Source organism: Pseudophryne corroboree, chromosome 5 (genome assembly GCF_028390025.1).
Source record: "Pseudophryne corroboree isolate aPseCor3 chromosome 5, aPseCor3.hap2, whole genome shotgun sequence".
Classification (NCBI taxonomy): Eukaryota; Metazoa; Chordata; class Amphibia; order Anura; family Myobatrachidae; genus Pseudophryne; species Pseudophryne corroboree.
In genome coordinates, this window is record NC_086448.1 from 626,269,058 (window position 1) to 626,271,878 (window position 2,821).

The window sequence follows — 2,821 nt, forward strand, 5'->3', positions numbered from 1 at the left end:
TTGTGGTTCTCCAAGTACCAGCTTGCGGGGGAGGCTTGCTGGGACTTGTAGTACTACTGGAAAAAACAATATTCTTTCAATTTTGACAAGGCTATCAGCCCCCCATCCGCAGCCCTTGGATGGGGGGGGACAGCCTCGGGCTTCACCCCTGGCCCTTGGGTGGCTGGGGGGGGACCCCTTGATTGAAGGGGTCCCCACTCCCCCAGGGTACCCCGGCCAGGGGTGACTAGTTGGATATTTAATGCCACGGCCGCAGGGCGCTGTATAAAAGTGACCCCCGGCTGTGGCATTATCTGTCCAGCTAGTGGAGCCCGATGCTGGTGTAAAAAATACGAGGGACCCCTACTCTTTTTGTCCCCCGTATTTTTTGCACCAGCACCAGGCGCAGAGCTCGGTGCTGGTTTTAAAAATACGGGGGATCCCCTGTCCAATTTTTCACCTGATTTTTAGAACCAGGACCAGCTCGAAGAGCCCGAGGCTGGTTATGCTTTGGAGGGGGGACCCCACGCCATTTTTTTCCGGGGTTTTTCCACGTTTTATAAAATCGCGGCAAAAATCTGGCAAATCGGCCGTTTTTCGCCCGCGGGACTGTCGAATCTGTTTTCCATTGAATATGGTGAATTTCGGCAACCACTTGCCGAAATTGGATGGTCAAATTGTGTCGAATTAAAAAAACGGCGATAATTTGCCGCGATTCGCCGCTAGTTGCACCTATACCCCTATATGCCTACCCACAGGTGGAATTACACATACTTATCCACAGGTGCAATTGTGTAGCACTTCGTAGCCCACTGGTTGAAAAATCAAATATTGGGGCTCTGGTCTACTGACATCATATACTTACCCACAGGTGTAATTACAGATGCTTATGCACAGGTGTAACTGTATAGTACTTTGTTTTGTGTTTTAAGTCCACCACATACCTCTGTGTTTGCACATAAGTCTATGCTCATCTAAAGTATGACCCCATTATATAGCAGGAGTGTGTAGCCCATTTATTGCGAATAAAATGAGCTTCAACATACAGATAATATATGCACATCCAGTGTAAGGTATTCACCTCTGCTTGCCATATGATCTATATTGTCCATCACAGACAAATAATTGGTACAGGTTGAGTCTCCCTTATCCAAAATGCTCGGGACCAGAGGAATTTTGGATATGGGATTTTTCCGTATTTTGGAATAATTGCATACCATAATGAGATATCATGGTGATGGGACCTAAATCTAAGCACAGAATGCATTTATGTCACATATACACCTTATACACACAGCCTGAAGGTAATTTTAGCCAATATTTTTTATAACTTTGTGCATTAAACAAAGTGTGTCTACATTCACACAATTCATTTATGTTTCATATACACCTTATACACACAGCCTGAAGGTCATTTAATACAATATTTTTAATAACTTTGTGTATTAAACAAAGTTTGTGTACATTGAGCCATCAAAAAACAAAGGTTTCACTATCTCACTCTCACTCAAAAAAGTCCGTATTTCGGAATATTCCGTATTTCGGAATATTTGGATATGGGATACTCAACCTGTATATGTTTTATACTGTTCATTCAATTTAACTATAGTCTGGTCTAAAGGTCCGGCAATAATACTTTCACCGCTCACAGGTTGGAAAGAAAATAACCCCTCTCATATTTCCTTTTCACCATCAGGGACTTTCATTGGTGATTCAGTACCTTCACCTGTGGCAGTTTTCCAACTGGTAGGTTTATTTTACTGTCTAACACTAACAGCAGATCCCGTTTTATATCTTCTATCTGGATATTTTCTATGAACTATCATCAATGATTCTGGAGAAGAGGTGATTATGGACTCCTGTGACCTACTACCACACCATACTGCATGTGCCCAATCTCGTCCGATCTTGGAAGCTAAACAGTATAGGGCCGTGCCAGTACCAGACGGGAGGCCACCTGGGAATACCCGGTTTAGTAGGTCGAAGACTTGGGTACACTCCGGCCTAACATTGACAGCAGATTTACTCTGTCACTATAACCTTATCCATTACTAACCTGTGGTGGATAATCCAGATGCCATCCCACCACATATCTCTTGGTGGATAAGGACTATCACCTTGACTCTCGGATGCATTTAGACCCACATACCATATGTGGTTAAGTTAATATCAGGTACAAGTGATCCAATACTATAAGGTAGCATAAGTTAATACAGGTTGCGCATAATAATCCAATTCAGGATTCTTAATACGGGGTGATCACTCCCGTTGCTGCTGCCGCTTATCTTTATACGGATATTCATCAGTGTGTTTTAATTTAATTTCTTTAGGGGACTATATTTTAGTAAATAATGAATAAAAATAAATTTTTATACCTCTATTATAATACATATTGACATACGTCCTTTTCCTAAGAGTGCACCAACCAAAAGTCTTCTTTCTTCTTCTTGCCTTGTACTTCAAATTGTATACTGACTTTTTGGTGCACCACCAGCAGGATTGATAGTGACTATTTAGCCACATAAATTAGCAAATGCTGGTTTTTCTTCTATCCATAATACATTTGGATTTATTCTAGACTGGTGCGGAGTCACCCCCATTTTTTTGAATACTGCCAGGGAGAGTACCGTGTCGGACGGCTGCTGCCGGGGAGAGGACTGTGTCGGACTGCTGCTTCCGGGGAGAGGACTGTTCCAGGCTGCCGGAGAGAGGACTGTGCCAGGCTGCCACTGCCGGGGAGAGGACTGTGCTAGGCTGTTGATGCAGGGGAAAGGACTGTGCCGGACTGCCGCTGTGGGGGAGAGGACTATGCAGGACTGCAGCAGTGGATCCACAGTAGACA

At 43.8% G+C, this 2,821-nt stretch overlaps 1 pseudogene; it reads left to right on the top strand.

Moving 5' to 3' along the window:
* Positions 1 to 1,843: 1,843 nt before the first annotated feature.
* LOC134929959 (5S ribosomal RNA) lies at positions 1,844 to 1,961 on the top strand (annotated as a pseudogene).
* Positions 1,962 to 2,821: the final 860 nt, after the last annotated feature.